Here is a 23,945-nt window from a genome sequence, read left to right as displayed (position 1 = left end):
ATATTGTAACTTTTCTAATATAGATAGGGTTTCACAACCTCAGAAATTCTCAAGGTGTGATAAATACATTTAGTAAAGGATCATTTGCTCAGTTGATAATTAGGAAAAATTCAAATACTGACATACTGAAAAATATGTTTAGTATGTCTAGACAAATGTACTAACCTATATTGCCCTTCAAAGCTTTGCAAGATAGTCCTGACATCTTGTAATCTCTGTAACATTTTCATTATGATGGGTTCATCTTTACAGTAAGGCTCAAACAGCGATGAGCCAAGATCAAAGGCTGAGAATAGATAGGAAAGGAACTGTTGAGTCTACATGTTCCTGCCTTGGTCAATCTACACTAAATACTGTGGGGAAAAATAAAAAAGGCAGTGTCCTAGTTACAGGGGCCAGGACCAGTTTATCACTATGTGGTTGTAACCAAAACTGTGTATTCTGCACCCTCTATGTCATTTCTGATGGACTGTTAATAATGGATCGTTTGCAGCAGCTGCCCAGGGCACACCTGACACCTCAGCTTACAAACTGGGTGTTAAAAACTCTGTGAGAAGTGTTTCTTTATTTTCACACCAATGACTCAGCTGTGATGACTCCCCTCCAGGGAGGCATGAGCACCTTCACACTCAGCCTGAGGGGGCAACTCTGCTTATGGGCCACAAAAGACTGGCATAATAGGCAGCTGCAATGACCTAGTCTATCAAAGATTCCCAAATATCCCATGACTCACAGAGTTAAATCACCTATTGTGAAACTGCCAGCCCTGGAGGAAGTACTGGACATTCCCACCTGAACCCAACCAGATATAATCTTGGAGTTTTGGGAATTCCAGTACCACTCGTCGGATCCAGAGGAGGACCAGAACTTCAGCAGGACTACAGCCATCATCCAGAGCAACAGGTTTTTCTTTCCTTTTACTTTGCACCCAAGGGAGCCATGTGGTGCTCAGCACAGGGGCTAAGGAAGACTATTCTGTTCTTGTCCCGGGGTGCTGGGTTATACATCTGTCTTTGTGGGTTAAAACCAGTTTTCTCTGTATCACTGTATTTATTGTAATCTTTTTAGTAAATTGTAACTGACTTAAAATCTCTCTTGAGTTGGGTTCATTTCTCCTGCTGGTTTACTTTTAAACCAGCACAGGCAGATTTCAGAAACATTATGGATAGTGTTATCAAACCTAGCATTTGGTATGTGGATATAGCACCCAAAGATGTGACAGGGAGCTTTTGTGAACCACATCCTTATTTATATTGATTCTAAAGAACCGGATTACCAGTAAGAGCCTGACTGCAGCAGTGTCCTGGTTCTAAAGACTTGCTGAGTTCCCATGAAGACTTGTGTAATCTTTTGAAACCTCATGTTGTCACAGCTAAATTGTTATGGATACCTGGGTTGACATGCTACCAGCTCACCTTCTGAAATGACATCTTGGTGGGTCTTGGGAGACTGGAGGACTCAAAACCCAGATAATATTTTATTCTGGCACTTCTGTGTTGTTCTCAGCTACCCAGACAGATATTTATTACCATTCTCTGCTAGCTGTGACTGGATGACATTTTGCTGGGCAAGGTTCTGGGTTGCTACAGTAACTGTCTCTACAGATCCATTCAATCAAGCAAGGCTCTAGTGACAAGACTCATGCTTTCAGCAGGAACATAAATAATTCACATTTTTACTGGCCAGCTCTCTCTGCCTTCCCTACAAGCAAGCTGGCAGCTCAAAGGAAAGCAGCTGTGATTAGTTAGAACTAATATCTAGAGAGTTAAAGGCATGTTAGAAAGTATATACTATGTTTTGGAAACATTTTGCTTCAGAGCCTAATTTTTTTTTTGAGAGGGGCAACACCAGCAAGACTGTCAACTGTTTTTCAGAGAGATAATGGAAAAGACTCTTCATTTAACTAAACCTGCTCCTATCACATCACATCACACTCCCCCAGTTATCCCTCAGTGCAGTACAGCAGCCAAAGAGGCAGCTGGCTTTCTTACTGATAAAGCACACAGTCACGTAACACCACAGAATTAACCTGGAAAGGATTCCCTGGTGTTTCAGATTTGTCTGGCTGTCCCTACCCACGGACAGCCATTGGCACAGATGCCACTGGGTAACCATAACAGTGAAGGACCTACAACGTTTAGGGTCTGTTTATGCAGGGTGCTGGAACTGCTCATTAAAACTTGGTGTGACTACTATAATACTTCTACATACAAATTCAAGAGGATTCCCTCCATGCAAGTTGTACACCCTTCTCACTTTTCCCACCTATGCAAACTGTCCATCCAGTATTTAATCCATCTCCTTCTCAACTATGCTTCTGCTGTTCAGTCTGGGAGTTCAACTCTTCCTTCTGCAACAACAACATCCCCTTTTACAACTATTTTCAATGAATATGGGATGAATGTCAACAAAAATAGGATGGATGTCAATAAGTATGGGATAAATGTCAATTAATATTGGAAGATGGGAGTCTGCAGCAGTGTTTGGATGAGCCAAGGTCTCATTCACCTTTAGCAAGCGAATTGCCCAAGAATTTTGTGAGTAAATTTCATGTAATTAAATAATATTTAGGTTGTATTAGTGTTCAATGTGACTGCAGCTAGCCTAGCCTCAGTCATAGACTGACCTTTTCTTTCTGTTACAGTGTGGCCTGATAAAAAGTCCTTTAGCACTTACATGTGTGCTGGTTTGGGCAGGGGTAGAGTTAATTTTCTTCACAGTGGCTGGTATGGGACTGTGTTTTGGATTTGTACTGGAAACAGTGCTGGTAACACAGACGTGGTTTCCTTACTGCTGAGTAGTGCTTACAGAGTCAAGACCTTTCTTGCTCCTCACCCCACCCCACCAGCAAGTGGGCTGGGGGTGCACAGGGAGGAGACACAGCCAGGACACCTGACTCCAACTATCCCAAGGGATATTCCAGACCATATGGTGTCATGCTCAGCATATGGAGCTGGGAGAAGAAGGAAGGAAGGAAGGAGGGGATGTTTGGAGTGACGGCATTTGTCTTCCCAAGTCACCATTACACGTGATAGAGCCCTGCTCTCCTGGGAATGGCTGAACACCTGCCTGCTCATGGGAAGTGGGGAATGAATTCTTTGTTTTGATTTGCTTGCATGCACAGCTTATACTTTACCTATTAAACTGTCTGTATTCCAACCCACGAGTTTTCTCACTTTTACCCTCCGGATTGCCACTGGGGTAGGAACGTAAGAGAGCGGCTGTGGCTGTGTGGGGCTTAGTTGCCTTCTGGGGCTGAACCACAACAACATGTCATGTGTCTTTCTTTAGTGGTCACCTGCTTGTGTTGGAGATTGTAGATGCCAGATCATTGTGCTGGGAGCTGCTATCTGAATTAACAGCCCCTCCTGCCTTTCCTTTTCTCGTCACAGCTGTTTGTGATTGCAGGACATTCTGGGGTTTTTGATGCTTCTGTGCATTGCATCCACTTACTAAATGTTTTGAAGTTGGTGTGGGAGAATGTATCTACTTTTCCTAGGTCCCTTTTTAGAAATACTTCTAGCCTGCCAGTTCTGTGGAATAAACTATAAAGAGACTGGAAAGCTCTAGACTTCTGGTTGTGGTTTCTGCTCCAAATAATGACAGCAAATGGATCCACATCAGAGTAAAGACCTAATCCAGGCGTATCCATGCAACTGATATTTCTGCCACAGGCAACAGTTGCAAAGCATGACAGGTGGTAGAAGGTGTGTTCTGATCCTTTTGGGAAAACCAACTGCTCACCAGCTCTTTCTCCCCTGTTTTCTGTGTGCCAAATCATTCACGACTTTGTGCTGCTCTCCACTGCATTTCAGTCCTCAAAATGTTGCTCTGCTTGTCAAGTTTATTTTGAATTTTAATCCCATCCTCCATTATAACCGCAATCTCCCCCCTTTTGCACTATCAGCAAATTTGACACATGTATTTTCTATTTCACCGTGTGCATTGTTAGAAAAACTTTGAAAAAAACTAGGATAAAAACATGTAGCCACCTTTCTGTGGTGAAAATATATGAAACCAGATTTGCGCTGACCCTGTAGGGGTTTTATCTAGTTTGTTTATGAAAATGCACCACAAGACAAAAATTTCACTTTAGTCCACATATCTAATTATATCTACAGCTTTTTGCTCATGAGTCTTGTTAGCCTAACATAGAAAGAAATTTGATTGCGATTTCTGCCAGATATAATTTCTACCTGATGCATTCATGGTAGCTGCTACTCATTTCCTTGTTGTTTTCCAAATGCTTACAAATAACCTTTTATCTGCTCCAAATTGAAGGAACTGAAGATGACTGGCCTTTAATTTGTTAGTTACAAAGACCAAACCCTTCAAATCCTACTTCTTATTGACGATATTAGAGTAACACACCTTAAATGAATCCACTAGAAATGCTGGAATCGATTTACATAATGAATTTATAGCCTGCACTACTGCATGCTCACAGTGCATGCAGACCTGACTAACAAGAGAAGCATCTGATCTTTGCACTACCACTGTAAAAATCAATGGGGGGGGGGGAAAGGGAATGTAAACACCAAGCTCTGAAGAAGAACAGTTCCCTGATGTCTTCATGGAAGCAGACCTGAGATGGGTGCCTGCAGGTGCACATCACTCTGTTCTGATAGTGAATCACTGATAAATGTTTTCTGAGGAGAGTTACACAACCAGTTTTGCACCCCTGTAGAAATTGCAGCTGCTTGGCTTATGGGACTGTTATGTGAGACAGAAGCCCTACTGAAGTAGACATTTTCAGTGCTTTTTTCCTCTCCAAGAATCTGCTTACCCATACAATGATTTCTATTGGTTTGATAAGATTTTTTTCAGATAAATTGATGTTGCCAATTGCTAATGTCTTTGTTACCTATCATGGGGAATAAAAACACCACAAAGACATTAAATACTGGAAAAAATATACAAGGTATTTTAAGAAATATACATTTGTTTTGGGTTTTTCTTTTTTTGTTTGTTTGTTTGTTTGTTTGTGTTTGTGTGTTTTGTTTTTTTTTTTTTTATTAAAAGCAAAGCTCAGATTCTCTTTCATCAGAAGAACCCTATCCATCAGAAAATGCATGGTTTGGCAGTGAGGTATAAAGTGGTTTTCCCCTAAGTCAGTAGATAAGGTAAGAGGTGTCTTTCTTTCTAGCTCTTAGTTTACATTAGAAGGAAGCTTGTGAATTGAATTTGGTTACTGCTCTTGGGGCATTTTTCTGGGAAGAAATATTGTGATTTTTGGCTAAAAATCTCCTCTCGTTGCCTGAAAGTGTCAAATTTTAGGGTTCAGCCTACACTACTAGCCCAACAGCTTAGTATTGCGATGAAAAATCTTTCTGTCTGTATTGTATTGCAAAAGGTTTCCAGCATTTCTCTTGAGAAGAGCAAATCTGGTCTCAGGATGGTGTTTTAACTCTCACTTAACACAGCTGTGGTTCCAGCAACATTAACACTCATGGGACCCTGAGTAGGAGGCAAAACAGACACCCTCTCTTTTCCCACTCCCATGCTGGGTGGGTTGCACTGCTATGCATCTCCCTACCAACACATCTCTTCCTTCTCTAGGTTTCAGCGTGCACAAGAAAACCCAGGCATGGATCAGAAAACAAATTATTCTTGCAGTCACCTGAGTTTGTATGTTCACAAAATAACATTGTTGCTACCTCAACAGCAGAAGCACTTTCAAGAAACCCTTCTCTCCTTATCCCACCCTGTACAGGTGTTCTATATGAAATAATATAAAAAAATGTTAAATCTCAGTGGGCTGGACTCTGCTTCTGGAGTAACCACACAGAGGGTGGGGGGACTGCAGCATTATCAGCACATTACCCCTTGTTATCCAGAATAGGCTATTCCCTGATTCTTCAAACAGGATTTTCCTGTTACTGTGTGTGGGCTGGGAGGTTTAACTATGTTCTGACTCTTCCTACTGCTATGATTGTTATTGTCGCCTAGAAATCTTTATGGATATTGAGCAAGGAGGCATAAACCTGATCAGGGGAGTAGTATCAGTGCTTGGCAAACCCAATCTTTCTAAGGGACAGCTGTCATCCTCACAAAACGCCAAGTGAGCAACAACCCCCCTCAACCCTTTACATTAAGGAACAGTTTTTGACTTAAGCCTATTTTGTATCTTATAAGAAGATTAAAAGAATTAAAGAGAAACCAAGTGACCTTTTCAGTCCATTTAATATTAAGTATATGACACACAGCTTCATCTTATACAAGGCCAGAATAAGTAGAAGGACATAATGATTATACACTTGTTGTGCTGCTCTTGGGGACTTCCAAGCTGGATTGCCCTGCCTGCATCCATCTCCAGAGGATCTCCAAGGCTTCACAGTTGCATACACGTACCTTTAGCTACAGTTCCTGGAAAAAAAATCCTATTTTTGTTATAGCAGAGTGATCACTTCAGTATACTGAAGAGGAAAGCTCTCTTGGCTGTGCTGCAAAAGTTTTGAGGAGGTGGGAAGTGGCTGAGGGTGGGTGGGAAGGGCCACGTAAAGCCATGGCACACCTGCAGACCCTGCCCAAGGGGTCCTGCACAAGGTCCTCATGAATCAGCACTTCTTTCATCGATGGTCTGAATAGACCCTGCTCATCAGTCACATCAGTACAATAGTGGCACACTGGTGTGGGGGACATGGAAGGTACAGAGAATGTGGCCTTGAAAGAGGTGGCCTACAGCAGATCTGTGCCTGACAGCCTGTTCCCCAAGCTGGAAGACAATCTGATGTGAGCATGATGACTTCTTCCATACTGGTGGTGCCTAAAGCCCTTGCCTTTCCCTCAGTAAATGCCAAACTAAGTTCAATCTTTTTGAGGACTCCATAGACACTACCGTAAAACAACTCACTGGCTGACCTAAATGGGAATGATTACAGAAGTATTCAGAATGTTCTTTTCCACAACCATCATAAAAGTCCTAGGCTAATACCCAAGTGCTTTTACAATCCATTTGCCTGAGTTGCTAGTAGGAAAATAGCTTCAACTACAGTTTATCTGCATAGTATAGGAACATATAGCTGCCTAATATCCCTGTCTGCTTGCAGCACTCTGTTAGTTCAAAATGTACATACAGTAAATATTGTCGATCATAAACAATCCATAATGAACTAGCAAACTGTTCTCTGGTATATTGGGATATACTGTGAGAATCAGCACTTGGAGATGTGCCAAGTGAGATAGAATTGGGACATGTTACTGGCCTGGTCACAGCCAGTTCTTGCTTTGAGCTGGCTTTATATATGACTATACCATGTTTGGGTATCTTAACATAATTTTAAACGTACATAGACAAAGAGTAAAAGACATGTATTTCTGTGTCTAATGCTTTGAAATTCAATGCTGTGAGAGGAGAGAGAATCTAGCCCCATAATAAAACTGATCTATGATAATCCAAATATATATATATATATATATATATATATATATCTCCTTTGTATTTTATATGATTTAGGCTGCAATTTCGGTTAAGTCAATAAATTTGCAGGTTTAAATTATCCAGTCACCAAGTAAATGCAGCAGATAAGCAGAATATATATGTATTGGTGAGCTGGTAAGCTGCAGCAGAACTCAGAAGCAAGCAGGCACATTAATAGGTTGCTCAAATAAAATATTTTTAGATTCTCTCTATCTGCATTTTCTTCCTGATAGCAGAAATTCTGGCTTCTTCTTTTGCCTTTTCCCTCTCACTGGTTCCATCACAGGTACAAGGAAGTATAAAGGTACCTATTTGTTTCACCCACATTATGTGAAACACTGCAAAATGCATGCACTAGGTCATGAACAGGTAGAGGAGCAGCAAATATGCTTTGTTGAAGCTCTGCATCTGTTAGAAAGGGCTCCATGCTGCAAATTGTGCAAAGATACAAGCATTTAAAAGGGTGAAAATCACAGTGACTAATTAGCCCAACAGGTTAGCTCTGCTGAGGTGCTTTAGAGTCCTTCTCATTTGCCTTGCCCTTTTATTGCTCCTTACCTCTGTACTCACCTTCTGTAAATGTGAATGATCAGAAGAACAACTTGATGCTTCCAGGCCAAAGTTTAGCAATGGGTTTACATTCAAATCTCTCTGTTCTGCAATTTGCTTTTGTCTTGTAAGTGTGCAAATCAGTGCACCAAGCATAGGGCAGAGGAACAGCTGTCTTCAGCAATTAACTAAGGAATTCACATTATAATCCTGCAAGACACCCAAAGGCAGGCACATCCTCATTTCAGAGGTAATAAACATTTATAATTATATTAACAGCTGAGTCAGCAGATCTTTGAGGTATACTTACTTCCAGTTTTCCCTCGAAACAATTGTTGCAAAACACAAAGCTCTTAACTTCAGAAATCAGATTTTGTTAAACATAAAGGAATACTTAAAACAAACAAAAACCACCAAAAAAACCCCCAACTATAGAGAACACTTCAAGTTAGGCAGAACAGAAAGTTTCTAAATTAACTCCTTGCAGGGCAGGTTCTTTCTTTCAAATACTTCTCTCTGTCCCATCCTATCTTTAAGATGTTTCACCCATGTTTCATGATGCTTAACTGCATCAAAGAAAAGTATGTTGCACCCTTTCCAAGGGTCCAGCCATGGCTGCAGCATCTTCAAGACAGAGGCAGCATCTTCCCTGGCACCAAAACAACACCCTGTATGTTTTATTATAAACCATATTCCAGGGGACAGAATAGATAGTAAACATGAAGAGAGCGGGTACTACCCCTGCAAGTTGCAGGAGGCCCTATGGCTGCAGCTGCTTTGCCCTGCAGCAGTTGGTTGGATGCTCTGTAATTGCTTCCTTTGTCCTGTTTCAAACCTGCTGTGTATTTAGGTAGATGTTCATTAGAGGTGAATATATCTGGCAATTTTATGTCTTGTGTTGACTTACGCAGGTAAATGAAGGCATGCTAGCAAATCCATAGCACATAAGCATATTTGTGATATATAAACAGCTACATTCTCAGTATTGGAAGATAAGTATCTATTGTGGTCACTTTATTGGGGATGCTAGAGCCTGTGTAATGTACAGGGTGTAGGCAGTCACTTTGGAGATGGATGCAAGAGGCTGTATGCCCAGAGCTGTATGCCCTCACAGATTGTGACCCAGGTTGTGGTCTGATGAAGTAAATACATCTTGTGTCCCATGTGTGGGTTGCATAAGAAGGGTGAATGCACACGCATGAATCTCACAAAACACATTTGCCTAATTTACTTAAAATTTCACCAGATTGATTAAAAACAAAGCAATGATCTATATTTTATATGATTTCAGCTCCATTTTCAGTTAAATCAATAAATTAGCAGATTCAGATTATCTGGTCACCAAGTTACCACAGCAGATAACCAGATCACATAATGAAAAAAGTAATTTTTTTTAAGCTTATCTTGGAATGAAATGAAGGTCTAGTTTTCTTATAACCTGAAAAACTCAGCTACTATTTAGCTAATATTTCATTGACACAGTTAACATGTCACTGGAGGACTCTGTCATTACTGGGCATAGGTGGCTGTGGAATATTAAGTGTATATTTTGGTCTTTGGCCAGCTAAATGATCCAAGCAGACAAGAACTGTACCCACACTCAGTTCAACAAATGCAGTTAAACAAATGCTTGTGTGATATCTTTAAATCTCCACGTTAGTACATGTTTTATGTTGTTCTTTGCCATCTCTATGCAGTTACACAGAGTATTTTGACGATTTAACACGCAGACAGATGATGGTTGAATCATCTCCAACAGCAATTTTCAAATAGCACTGGCTTTTTCACTGAGGAATGTAGCAGTGGCAGAGTGCTTTTGTTTTTAAAAACTGTAAAAGACAGTTCACTCTCCTCCTCTCTGACCATGGCTTAATGATACAATAAATCCAATACTAGGGCCCTTAGTATCAGACCATAACCTGCTACCCAAGGTCTAGATCAACCTTCACTCGTGCTGTCAGTTAAAATTTCTTAAAAATTTTGCTAATTTCTTATTGACACACTTAATGTGATTACAACTACCGCTCTCTGTGTGTCATTGTTACTTTATGTGAGATCAGAAATCAGCTACCAGCTGTTATAAAACTCATATGAACTCCAATAATAAAAATTATGGAAACAGCTTCACACATGCACTGGACGCACTAAAATTAAGACATGCTTTCACTGAGAAAAAGTTAAAACATAAGTGGTTCAAGCAGCTGTTTAATTTGTTAGGCTCTTTCTCCTTAAAGTCACTCTGGGATTTTACCAAATTAGGTGTTCTTTCATAAGGGTGCAAGGCAGAGTGTGTAAGGGTCTTGGTTGAGAAAACAGCCCCGGCTCCTGGCTGACACTGCAAATGCAAAAACCTCTATCAGTATGAATTTTGTTTTACAAAAATAGTTAAAATAATTAAAATTTCTTTAGCACAGTATCTCCTTACATGCCTTCTTTTCTTGTCAATCACTGTCATGTTCTCAACATTTTTAAAGCACTCTATATTTTTACTGTGGATGAACAGAAAAGTAATACGAGCTGACAGTTCATCTTGTTAGCTTTTGACCTGAAAAACACAAGACTGTTTGGCATTTTATGAGAGGACATTCCACTAATAGTTAAACAGTTTTCTTGTACCAGTTGTCAGGGGGATTTTAAAAAGCCTCCCATGTTCTCCTCTATGTGTGAGTGAATATTGAGGCTTGGGAAGACGTGGTGTGCTGTCAGTTTTAGTTGCAGAGTTTCAGGGAAGAGCGAGGAGAAGAATGGAGAGAGAAGTGGTATCGTTGCTGCTTTAAGTTAGTACATGGACTCCTGGCTACTGGTGTTCAGTTAGATTTCTGAAAGATACAACTGCTCTGTGCACTGCCTCACATCTCCGTTGCAAAGTTTGATTTTTGTGTATTAAAAAATGGCATTTTTCAATGACTGAAGTTTTGCCCTATTGACTTGCCTTGGGAGACTGACATGTCTTCCCCCATGTCACCCATGACCACAGAGCAGGGTAGTATTTTCCTGTGCTGCTGTACAGTATGTACTTCTTCCCTTTGTCATAGAAGCTGGAGGATGTGTTGATTCAGAAGAACAGACCCTGTAGTAACTGCAAAGACTTCAAATCCTTACAGTCACAGCTGGTTTTAGTGCTTGTCTTAGCTGAATTCAATAGAATGACTGGAGTTGCAATAGCATGGGCAAAGCTGTTCTGCCTTTAGTAAATTGCTTTCCCTTGGCTTCCCACAAGATGAAACCTCTTCTCAGCATTGCTGCAAGGCAGAGACAAGACACATACAGGAAAGAGTAGAGCTTGTTTTGCTGATAAGAAGCTGCTTTTTGAAACAGAATTAGACCCTCCTCTGAGCATGCGTTCTCTTCAAACATGTCACAACGTCCTTGTTTCTAAAGTCTGTCCTGTCAAGTCCTGCCTTGTTGATTTTGGCAGAAAGTTCAGACAAATCAAGTAAATGGTGACTAATCTCTGCTCTAAGAAAGTAAGATCTCACTGGGAAAGCTGAGCATATCCATTAAAATATTCCACAAGAAAATTCATCGTGTTGCATCTGTATTTTCCTTGTCAAATACTTTGAAAAATTCTGTGCCTTGATGAAGCAACTGTCAGTTGTCAATATCTAAAGTCATTGCATTTCAAAGCTTTTACCCCACCAATGTAATTTGGCTTGTTCAATGTTCTTTTCTCTTTCTTTATAGGATAATAGCTAAATTGAGTTGGTTCTAGGAAGGCACAATGGCTCCTCGCATGCACACTATGCCTGAGTTCACACCATATCAGCTGTGTCCAGCAACAGGCAAGACCAATAAGTGACTTATGACACTGTCCAAGAGATGAACAGGAATGTCTCGCTGGCAGAAAGGAATTAACAACATAGTGCTGCAGTCCCCAGCTATTTGGCAGGACACCCAGCACACTGCACAGCCATTAGAAATGCAGCTCTTCAGCCAAGATATGTTTTCAGAGTCAAACTAAACTAACCCCCCATGAATTAGAAGGACCATCCAGCCTGCTTTACCTAAGCCCCTGCTATATGCTGTAGAGAAAGGATAAAATACCCAACTGTGCAAACCTGACGAAAGATCTTATGTTTTCACTTACTCTATTTCATCCCTTGAAGGGTCAGGTGTCATATTGCTGAGATTTCACTGGCATTAGGGGCTTTCTCCAAAAGACAGGAAAATATAATCTGGTGGAACACTGCAGTATGTACTTTCTATCTGCATCCAGAACTACTTGGCCCCTGGACTCATTACTATATGGAAGGAGAGTAAGGTGCATATAGGAAATGCAATTAATCCCTAAAATCAAGAATTCATTATTTCAACCCAAACTACACACAGGTAATTTTTTAGCAATTTGTTACAATTCAAATCAGCAGTGCTGAGGATCAAACCTTTTTCCTAGGAAAGTGCAATAATTCATCCAAAGCTGGTAAAACTGGGACTAGTTCAAGTAAAAACTGCTGTCTGGTACCATCAGTCCAAATCTCAAGGGCCAGGTCGCAAACAACAAAGAGCTTGTACAGGGAAGGGTGAAAGGTTAGAGATGACTCAATATTGCACTGCATCATTGCAAACAGGAAGAGGCTATTTCATAAACCATGGGGCATTTCCATAAGTTGAAAGCCTATCTGTATGCAAACAGGTCATTACAGCAAGGAATCATAAGATTTTCCATGTTATTAACCTTAAGCAGAGCACAAGTACTGGGCACATTAAATCCTGCAAAAGGCTCTCTACAGTCTGTTGTAGACTGGAAACTTCTGGAAGAGCCACAGAGTATGATGGTGTCATGCATACACCCTTGTGTTTGCAATAACCTTCTTTTATCCTCCTGAACCTTTTCCTCTAATCCCTTAATAATTGTTGAGGCATTTCTGTCTTTAAATACACCAAACACACTTCTTGCATGTGGCTTTGGAAACAGGTTCATAAAGCTTAATCCCTGCAGAGGAGGAAGATGTGAATCCTATTAATGTTTGATATTGCCTGTGTTTTGTGGAAGGGAAAACAAGATGTTATCTGCAGTTTGTAGCCAGTGGGAAGATGCCTCTTTGATCTTTTGCTGGAGTTGGTCACTAGGTTGCTCTATTTCTGCAAACAGAGAGGAATTTTACCTACTCTAGGAAATACTAAGGCCTCATCTGCGCTACACTTCTGCAATAGTTCAAAATAGTTCAAAAGATTGCTGGTACTCAGATTTTTTTTTTTTTTAATTAAAGACCTTTAGATAGGAATTCCATTTTGAAAATATTTTCCAAGTGGTAAATAAATGGAAATCAAGGACAGAAATTGTTGAATTTTTGTTCAAACCTTTCAAAACTACTTAAAAATGTGTAGGAAAATTTTCAACAGAACATCTAATTCAGAATATAAATCACTATATATTAGAACATGATGCATTTTCCATCATCATTTACTACTACCTTTTATTATGTACAGCTTCCCAACAGGTCTCCAGTCAACGACAGTCTGAACTACTTATACATGTGCAATTGGTCCCATGGGGAATTCTACTGATTTCAGAAAAGTTAATGACTATCTACTAGTTACATGGCTTTAACTGTCACACTTTATTCCCTTGGATGTGAAATCAGATCCATAAAATCTATTAAGTGTGTACAGACCTTCAAAGAGGAGGCAGAGTACTACCCAATGGTAGTAGCAGCAGCCTGCAAGCACAGCGGGTGAGATGTACCCCAGCTAGATGTGTAGGTCAGATGTCTAATGTTGAGTTGTTCTAACCTCTGCTCCCTCTGTAGTCAACAGAAAGGAAAAGACATCTCAAGAGACAAATTTGCCTCCCTGCAACGCAGGCGCAAGAATTGAGCCCATTCCTGTGTAAGTTACTCCTATAATTAACTATCTAGTCATTAACTGTCGCGCATAGTGTGACTCCACATGATAATAATACAGGCACAAATGCTGTTTGGGATCAGGCTTCTGCTAGCTTGTGTTCTGTAAACTTAAGACTCTTGAATTAGCATAAGAGGTGTTGAAATCAACCTTGATATGTGTGCAGTCCTCTCCGCAGAGTGCAAGGAAAGCCCACACTGAGACGAGGCACCTGCTGGGTGTCTGAAGTTCAGCGAGATGACTTCCATTCACTGTTAGTGGCTTATGTTTCAATCCCTAATAAATGCTAGAACACCGACAACTTATTCGATTATTTATTTCAAGTACTTTGGTCCTAGGCTAAAGTAGTTCTAAATCATCACCAACATTATTTCAAACCTGTCTTCCTAAATTTAGTTATTTTTGGTTATTCTTACCTGGAAGAATGATGCCAGAGGAAAACAAACAAACAAACAAAAACAACAGAAAAAATGAGAAAAATCTTTTCTAGATTCTTCTTACAATTACTAAAGATGAAGTATTAAGAAACAAAGGAAGCAGTAAGGTCATCATGCTCAATATTCAGCCCATACAGTGTTTAAACATTAAAGCAATACATAAACGGTCTTAAAACCTCCCTCTGCTGGCGGAGACTCACCAGTACAGTCTGCCAACAGCTACAGCTGCCTCTCCAGTGTCAGAACCAGCAGAGATCCACACCTCTGACGTGCATTTTGCAGTGCCACGTAGTATTTGGCTACACTGAAGACTTCAGAGGTGTGACACGACTGGTGGGGAGCTCGGGAGATAGAAGGTCGAGGGACACCCTCTCTCTGCCCATTAGTGTTATGGGTTCTGCCATTCCCTCAGTCCTCTCACAGCTGTATCCAGCCCAGGTTCCAACTTACAGCCATGGCCTACGAGTGTCTGCCACATGGGAGAACATTGCTAACACAATACATGTTCTCTCTGCTGCTCTGTAGATAAAACTGGTGAGCTAAGAAACCACAAACACTGCCTGAATACTGACTTGTGTAACCACCTGCATGCACTCACTTTATCTAAAATCAGGGCTCCTTTTATGATTTTTAGTGTCTTTTAAATAACTAACACAAAGCCACCTTTTATTTTGGCCTCAGAAATGTGAACATATCTGATGATGTCACAAATGGGCTATATGAAAATGGCTCAGTAGTTTAAGCTGTCTCAGGAAGTTACATTTATCTACAGATGGCTTCCAATATAATCTTTCTATGATTATGAATGTATTCAAATTAGGGGAACCCTACAGAGGCACTCTGATTCTCCTCGTTAAAATGTGTCAGCTAGTTTTCCAAAGGATAATAGTTTTTAGACAGAACACTGTAGAAGTAACATGTAAGAAGGGCTGGGTTTGCTCAGCCTGCTGATGGCTTTTTGCATGATTGTATTTTAGCTGTGACAGGTTGGTTCCCAGCAATACACTGGGTCTGCACTTACAGGGCATGTGCAAAATGTCACTTATGTCTTTGCAGTATTTGAGGCAATTGGCTGTAAAGATCTGTTTTTCCTCAGGTGTCATCAGTTTAGGAAACGGAAAGTGCTACTCTGAAATTTCAAAATGCAAAGGTTAAAAATATGAAACTCAGCACAGGAAAAGCACTTTTTGTCTACTTTTAAAGTGTTATTAATTTGTCCCCTCTCCTTCCCCCCCACCGCCCCAAGATTCAAGAAGGAAAGCAAGGCTCTTTCCTCCAAGCTTTCTTTTTTCTTCTTAATAATGATGGGATGCAATAGCTGGAATTCTGCAGCCATCAGAACCACCACCTTCACACAGTTAACAAATGATAATTATCCTAGGGCTTCTCACACTAAATACTGAGTGTGATGTACTATGTGTGGGTGACAAGGAGATAGAAAAAGAAAAAAAATGGAAGCATGGAAAGCCTGTGTGTTGGCACACACCTAGATAGAAACAAAATGATGACAAAAACCAAATGCCATTTGTCAATGGTGGACACGAACAAAATAATGCTTTGCTTTTCCTGCTCTGTGACTGACTGCAGAGCAGTAAATTCAGGGAAGACTGGAGTAGCCATCCCTTTGCATTGCACAGAGGTGAACGTTACCTGGAAACTGCAAACATAAAAGCACTACCATAGCAGAGGGAAAGCTCAGGGAGCACATTTCCTTTGGGAGGAATAAGACTGGTACATCAACAGTACCCAAGAGTGGTACTCATAGCACAGAATGAAGCAAGCATCTTCCTAACCCAGTATCTTCCAAACCCAGCATCTTGGCTGAAGTGATTTGTACCTAAACTTACCTTCAGATAATGGAGAACTGCCCATAGCAAAGGGCTGGGATACCTGAGATACCATCAAACCCGTGCAAACGAAGCTGCAACACCACTCAGAATGAATGGCAGCAATGTTATCCATCTCAGAGAGCCACAACACTCAAGTGTTGACAGAAACTTGTGAGACCCCACACATACCTGGTTCCATAGCCAAGCATGTCACATGCCTCAATACTCATGACAAGGTTAATCCACAACCAAACAACCTTCTCGAGGATAAGAGTTTAAAAGACAGATGTGATTGGACATTTTAATAAAATAATTAACATAAACTGTATTTGTTGGGGACCAGATATTCATGTTTGATTTGTGCTCAAGAGGAAACAGCTTCTCTATCCCAGGAGTCTGTCAGCAAGACAAAACTACATTTTATGAAGTGTTAAATTATGAATTATTATACAATAATGTATACAAATGTATTTAAATATATACCTTTTATATACATATATGCACAATTTCCAGATATGTATTTATAAATGTATTTACACTACAAAAATACTTATAAATTACTGTATAAATGTATTATTTATAATGAAAAGAAAATCCATTTATTTTCATTGGGCCTACTAAAACTCCATTTCATCACCTCCTTTTTTCCAGGACGCAGCACTGAGAAAGCAGTTACTCCAGTCACAATCTACCCTGGAGGTCAGAGGAGCTTTCAGTGGGCAGGAATATGAAAGAGGCCAAATGGACCTCAGTGATATGAGCTAGTAAAGCTCATCCTTGCCATTCCTCCCTGGTTGAGACACAGTACCCACTTGTACACAGTACCCTGTGCAACACCCTCTTGCCAATTCACCTGAGGATTGCACCTGCCCGTACTTCGCGTTTCTCTACAAAGGGTAACAACAGCAACAGTCTAACTCTTGGGGGATGCAACTGCTGTTTTAGCTGACATCCGCTAAAGCAGAGCATGTACAGCAAAGCCGCTGCTCATCACTCTGAAACAGCTGCCACCACATTGTCCTCACCAGAGAGCAACATTCACCATTATCACAGTGGAGCAGTAAATCATATTAGCATAGCAAGAGTTTATGGTAGAGCAGCCAATTTCATTGGTAGCAGGAGGAAACTGGGATTAGCTTTTCATCTATTATACGTGGAACATTTTAATACCTAATTCTCTCTTTTGCAGACCTACTCTAACATTAAATATAAAATTATATTTGGCTACGTGTGCAGGGGTAACATACAACTCCCCGCATGTAAGAATTAGTTCCATAAGAGGAAAATATATTGGTACTCTTGGTAAGGAAAAAACCACGTCTCACTCCAGCTCTCTGTTCATGCTGGGATTCGTCTCGACTACATTGAGCTATCACTAGTCCTGCTTACAGGAAGTGAATTCATGAAGCAGGAGGCTTGTGCAAACCTGATCTATGCAGACCGCAGTCAAGACATGAATGTTAGCTACTCACTAGCAGTCCACTAAATTATATCCTTAGGACTTTGTATGTAGATAACAAAATAAAGAAAGTGAAACCATGTGAGTGGAAACTTGTCCAGGAACTGTGATACTCACTGTGGTAGCCAGTTTTTCAGGAAGAGGCACTTGGAAAAGAAATAGCAAAAAACCCCCCAAAAAATAATGAGGTGGTAGAAAAGAGTCAGGTAGCGATAATGTACAGAAAAGCTAAAAGTCTGGGTAAAGAGACTAAGGAAAAGAGCAAACCCAGGGAATTCTGGTATAGACACTATTAAATGCTGCTGTCCCAGAAGTTGTGTGCTTTTTCACAGCGCAGCATTACTTACCCAAAGGAAATGGTTTGTGTGCACTAAGGAGCGCTCTGACTGCAATACTGTTGTTCAGGTACTCACCTGCCTAAGCTAGTATTTTAAGCTGAATCATACAGGAAGCAACACAAAATTTTGCACCTCTGCACACAAATAGCTGGAGAACCTGAGAACACTTGCATGCATAATGAGAGACTCCAGTCTATCAATTTAGTTGCAGGATTTTCTAAGAAAATAAATAATGGTGCATCATTTGACTTAAAAACTATGGTTGCTAAAATTAAATTTTAACCTCTGGTTATGGCTTTCACTCTCCCTGTGTTCACTTTTCAACCACACCTCACAAAAACAGGGACAAGGAACAGCACTGGAGGCTTGCCATAACTAAAGGCTCACATTGCTCTCGTCACAGGAATCATCATTTCCTAAAATGTATTCTTTCCACAAAGATATTTTTAGTGAGTTTTCAATTTCAGTACAACTTATGTGACCCTTGAAAAAAATCCTCTGCTGCCCCTCGCCCCCCCCCCTTTTTATTATTTTGAAAGTATTAAGAGCTAGTACCATGGTCAAAGATTTGTCAGCTCATGGACTGCTCGCCTGGCACAGACACACACATCAGCTGAGCAGTATCGGTTACCAACTCAGGTTTACCCCTACACAACAAAAACAGACCTTTCCATGATCAGTGGCAACTGAGTGAGGGCCACCCCAAGCACAGTCTCAGCACGATACCTCCACCTGCTCTATGCAATACAGGGCTTGATCGAGCTTTGTGCTGCAGAGGGCAGTGCAAACACAAAGTACATCTAAACACGCAGCCTGAGTGTTTGTGGTTCCACATGGAAGCACTCGTGTATCTTAAAGCTTCAACAGTGTGAGCCAAAAGATTTATGCTCAGCTCTGGAGCCTGTCTGAGTAATTTTCTATGCAAGTCTTCAGCAACTCGTGGGTGTGGAAGGCGTATCTTCACCACAGTGCTGCCATGAGCCAGCTGGCTTTGCAGGAGTGAGGTGGACAAAGAAAAGCTATCGTTCCAGGAAATACTATTATGTGACAAAACCTGAAGCTTTTGGGGTGCTTCTGAATTGGTTAGTGGCACACATGCTCGTAAGAGAAATGTGGTCTGCTTACAGCCCTATGGTCTTCAGTAGTCATGTCACACCATCCCACCTTAAGAGATATATCCATGTGCAGCTAAGAGACAGCCACAGAACGTTTTGAGTCTCCTTGTGTTTAGCAAGTTTTCCCCACTGTTAGTGTGCCTTCTGAAGAGGGAACTTCCCACAACTGGAGCCCTGGAGTCTCTTTTACTCAAACTACCTGCAGTTTTTCAGTGTCCTAACATTTTGAAGTCCTGCATATTGTGATGACCGTCTCCAGTATCTACATAAAATCAATTTCCTGTTGCAGTATTATCTCTCTTTTCAACTCAAGACAGAAGTTGTGGAAAAAACCACATTCTTCTCTCTAGTGAGCTCTTTCAGATACCAGATCTTATGAACCCAGGGACTTGCAGTAGCCTGCACACCCTTTCCTGTTGTGTAACTGCTATTGAACTGCTGCCACGTTTTGGTTGAAGAACATGTTCATGCTAACTGAAAAGGTTCTTGACTGCTCTTAGAGCACTCTTCTTGTGCTGAAAGACACACAAAAAAAAGAAAGGTTACACTTCATAATTAGTCACTAGAATTATTTCCAGAGCAGCTTTACAGACTCCTTTTGCTATGCAGGAATACTAGGCTCTTCCAGATACTGGTTTAACAGCTTCCTCCCCACAATTTCATTGAAAACATTTAAAAAAGGCACAGAAGCCTTCCACTCCTTCCTGTTTTTCCAAGCTCTCCCTGTCAAAGAACCAAGACAACACAATGCATTCTTCTGTGCTATGATTAATATACTTGGAAACAATAACATGATATAGAAATACTTACCTATTCTACCCAGCTAAATTCACCCTCTCACCTTTCACTTTGCAGCTCCGTAACTTTTTAGGAAACAGCTCCATGGGAGACAATTGCAACCAACCAACCAACCAAACTTCATTGCAGCTTCTTCATCCGCCATCATCTGAGCAGTAACTTTGATGTGAAAGAGTTAACACCCTTCCACCAGAGGCTTTGAAATAAGCAGTTGGGACTGTAGACAACCAAGTTATACAGCTGGGATAGTTAAGAAAATTGGATTTTAAAACACAACTCACATTCCAAGAGTAGCATAGAGGTACTCTTGTAAGGTATCAATAATCCTTACAAACTATATTCCACTAATGCTAATGTGCATACCACGAATTATGTTAGGCCTGACAGTGAGTTTGCAAGAACCAAGACAACCCCTGACAGTTCTCTGTGCTGTGCTGCCATGGATGTTGACACTGTGGCATTACAACACCAGACACCTTAAAAATTACATAATAATCTATTTGTACACTTCATCTCGAAATCTGTGTATCTCATGCAGACTGCAGAGCTGGCGTAGTACAGTATCCAGTGACTGCTCAATGTAGAGCATCCAAATCCTTGACGCTTTCATTTAGAGGAAACTTGTCAGAATGAAAGCTGAGACACAAAGACAGGTTTCTACATATGAACTTAAATTAAACTTTGATTTAGCAATTTCTTCTTTAAGTCATCACACATTCCTACTTATCCTTCTCTTCCTCACATCTCCTGCAGGATCTTCCAACTCTTTCTCCAGGTCTTCAGGAAACTGGGTGGTTGCTTACCTGAGTCCACAGTGACAAAAATCACTTCAGCAGCAAAGAAAATCCATAGTTTTTGCAGTGTAGGATGTCAGCATAGTAGTTCAAGTACAGACAAACATATCAGCTTCATAGGCTGAGGACCAGACACACACCAGAGTAAGTTTCCACTAACAGCATTAAAGTAGAGCATACCTTTGTGTTTAAGAAAAGCCGAAGGCAGGCTTTCAATTCTATCACCACCTTGCATATTTTTATATGAAACGCCAAGAAAATGTTTATTTCTGCAGTAGGACTGTAAGCTTCTTGTGGATCTTGCAACTAAGATCTGTTCGGTCAGGAGAGACTTGTACATTAGCGCTTTCAGGTGGACATACTATCCAAGTTTGACACATAGAAAACAGGTTTTGTCATTAACAGTTCTAACAAGTTGTCATCAATGAGTAAAATCCATACATTGACAAGTATCAGACACCCCCAAACTGATTGAAGTGAACCACACACACAGAGAAAACTGTTTTACTTGTCTCTTGTATCAGGCATTCACTTGGGTTGTTTCTGAAGTCATTTCCTGTTTCCTACATTTTGATATGCTATAGCAACTCTCTGCTGAGACATCAGGGCATCTACACGTAAAGAAATAAGGTATAAACAATGGTAAAAACAATGAAGAAAAACTATCTGCAAAGTGAGGTGCACTTCTCAGAGCAGCAGCACTGACTCCAGTGGGATGGGGAGGGAGAGAGGGAAACCACTGCAGGTGGTTTAAAATGAATTGTTTCTAAACCAGTTTAAGTAACAAAACAAACTGTCATTAGACCAGCAGATCATCCTGGTTGCAGATTTCACATACACTTCTGCTGCCAGTTATAGAAAACACAATCGAGCCTACCCTAGAATTCCACTGCAATACTTACCATCAGTACCAGGTATCAGCTGTGCAGATAAAAGCATAGGGCTAAAGTCTACTGTGGAACACTGTTGTAACTGTGAAGTCATCATGCCACTGCCCCTTTATTTCACCCACAGTTCACCTAATCTAAAGGTATCTGCAAAGAAAGAAAAAAGAAGTAGAAAAGAAATAAAAAGGGCTGTACTTGTAATCCAGAATTCTTCAGATGTATGGAACTATTAATGAAAGGTACAGTAGCAAGAGAGCATTCCACCCTCTCTTTTTCTTTACTCATGAATATGGCAAAATGGGACAACTGGGACATGAGGAGAAGCACTTACAGGACACTAGACTTTTTACAGGATGGCAAGCAACTGGTTCTGATTCTTTAGCTGAAGAGAGCTGCATATAAAGCCACAGAAGAATGGCACACATTGCTGTAATACCAGCAGATTTTGAAAGGTTGCAATGTTCAGGTGAAGCAAATGCATCACAGAACATCTCATGACATCCTCCCTTCCCCCCTTGAGTGTCTCCTGGGGCAAACACACTATCTGTGTAGTTATTGTGAGGCAATATCCTGAGCAAATACATCCTACTTACCTCCAAGAGGAGCCAAAGCATGAAATAAACCCCACAGCCCCATTTGTCCTGAGCTGTACCACTACTGGACTTTAGCTAACACATCAAGCAAGCCTGTAAAACTCTTCACAGCTCCTTTCAATTGCGTACCTTCTTGAGATAATAAAGTGCTTTATTTCACAGGAATCACTTGTAGCCAGAAAGGGTATTATTTCACAAGCCATGCAATACCTTGAGCATCCTCCCTTCGAGTTTACATTAAAAGTCTTCTATACATTGTTTCAGGGAACTTCAGTCCCCTTAAGCCTAAGAGAGCTTTGATTACTCTCTCTTTTGGTGAGCAGATCATTTCCCAATCCCCAACACAAAAGCCTAGCAAAAGCAGTACAATAAAGTCTAAAACCCGCTGGTCAAAATTCTAGCCTACCTCCTAGATGCCAGCCAGAGGTATGCTGAAACTAAGACAGCACCCAGTCATCTGCCTAAGCCACACCAACATCAGACAGCAAGCACAGCTAAGATAATGGGCAAGCAAGTTAGATGAACTGCTGAGATGCCTTACAACATCTCATCCATTCTCTCAGCTTTTTCAAGGCTGATATATGACTCTATGGACACAGAGTCATAGGTCTGGGTTGGAAGGGACGTTAAGGACCACCTAGTTGCAACCCCCCTGCCGTGGGCAGCGATACCTTCCACTAGACCAGGTTGCTCAGAGCCCCATCCAACCTGGCTTTGGGATGAGGAAGCCACAACTTCTCCAGGCAGCCCGTTTCTGTGCATCACCATCCTCGAAATAAAAAATGTCTTCCCTATATCTAATCTAATCCTATTCTTTTCCAGACATACTGAGGGCAGCTGCCTCTAGGAGGAAGCAAAGCTCCTCCTGCTGGTCACACTAAGCCCTATGTCTATGACAACCAAGCACCACTAGTGCAATTATCAGACAGAAGCTACAACCCTGAAAAAAAGCCTCAGAACAGCCAACACAGCCTGTCACCTGGTATGCGACAAGGGCATGACCTAGCCTACTCCCTTTTGACGACCTCTCCCACCAAGGCCAGCGCTACTCTTTAACCCCCAGCCCGTACTTGGTCCCACACCCAAGTGCCGCGGCTGCTACAGCCCCGCACGTACCCCTCTCCCCGGACAGCTCAAGGGGCACAACCCCGAGAGCCACCGGAGCCGCCCCGGCTCCTGCGCCACACAGAGCAACCTCCCCCTGCCCGCCCAGCACCGCCCCCGGCCGTGACCCGCAGCAGCCTCACCGCGACCCCCGCCCGCTCCCACCGCACACCCATCGCAGCCCGCCCGGCACAGGGCCCGCTACCGGGGCGTACGGGCCTCGCCGAGTCCCGGGACAGACCCCCTAACCCCGCCTCTCTCCCGCTATGGAGAGAGGCGCTGCCCCACCCAGAACCGGCGGGCACGGAGAGACATCCACCATGTCCTTCAGGGCCCACCACCGCGCCCCTCCAGCCACTCCTCAGCCTCAACCGCAGCCTCCCCTTCTTCCTCACCCCCTCGCACACAAGCTCTTGCTTGCCCCTCAAACCAAGAGCTAGCTCCCGCCCTCCACCCTTTTCCGACATCTTAACCCGGCTCCCCGGCCGCTCCTCCCGAGCCAAAAGCGTCCCACGCCATCAACATGGCGGCCGCCACAGCCTCCTTCCCCACCCCTCCCGCTCCCCACCGCGGCCGCGCGGCGCGGGGCCTGCCGGGAAATTGAGTCCCCGCCCTGTAGGCGGCTGTGCTATGGATCCTCCAGATAAACTACAAACCCCAGAAGCCCCCGCGCCCCGATGGCGCCAGCCAATGGCTAGGCGGCATGGCGGCCGATGGCCCCGCCCCGGCGGGCTCTGGGGTGATGTCATTGCCCAGCGGGGCCGCGGGGGCGCGCCGC

At 42.0% G+C, this 23,945-nt stretch overlaps 1 long non-coding RNA gene across 3 annotated transcripts; it reads right to left on the bottom strand.

Annotated features, from left to right (window-relative positions):
• Positions 1-5,764: 5,764 nt before the first annotated feature.
• On the bottom strand, positions 5,765-23,599 carry LOC127467376 (uncharacterized). Of its 3 annotated transcripts, none has more exons than XR_007903075.1 (3): positions 10,395-23,599; positions 7,991-10,304; positions 5,765-6,366 (listed from the first exon to the last, which is right to left on the bottom strand). It is a non-coding gene; the product is annotated as an uncharacterized LOC127467376 (long non-coding RNA). The 3 variants fall into 3 exon arrangements; XR_007903076.1 differs by having other exon boundaries at positions 6,146-6,366; positions 7,991-21,194; positions 21,486-23,599; XR_007903077.1 differs by having other exon boundaries at positions 6,146-6,366; positions 7,991-21,617; positions 22,193-23,599.
• Between the last annotated feature and the right edge of the window lie 346 nt (positions 23,600-23,945).

Source organism: Manacus candei, unplaced genomic scaffold (assembly GCF_025592945.1).
Source record: "Manacus candei isolate 608988 ecotype Guabito, Panama unplaced genomic scaffold, ASM2559294v1 h1tg000014l, whole genome shotgun sequence".
Classification (NCBI taxonomy): domain Eukaryota; kingdom Metazoa; phylum Chordata; class Aves; order Passeriformes; family Pipridae; genus Manacus; species Manacus candei.
This window is presented reverse-complemented; position numbering and strand designations above follow the sequence as displayed.